This window comes from Cariama cristata, unplaced genomic scaffold (assembly GCF_000690535.1).
Source record: "Cariama cristata isolate BGI_N322 unplaced genomic scaffold, ASM69053v1 scaffold14690, whole genome shotgun sequence".
In the NCBI taxonomy this organism is placed as follows: domain Eukaryota; kingdom Metazoa; phylum Chordata; class Aves; order Cariamiformes; family Cariamidae; genus Cariama; species Cariama cristata.
Genome location: NW_009594193.1, coordinates 50341 through 50552, shown reverse-complemented (window position 1 = coordinate 50552; position 212 = coordinate 50341).

The following is a 212-nucleotide window of genomic DNA, read 5'->3' as shown; positions in this document are numbered from 1 at the left end:
GTCCGGGGAGGGGGGGGGGGGGCGTGAGGGGGGACGAGCGAGATTTGTGTGTGTGTGTTGTTTTTCCTCTCTTCTACACAATGGAGCTTTCAGAGAACCTCTCTTAAAAGGCATAGCTACTGCCTTTGTGTGAAGGGTGTGTCTGCTGGCAGGGTTTGCTGATGCAGACAGGCTGGCTGGTGATTAACAAAGGTCATTAGACTTTGGAATCT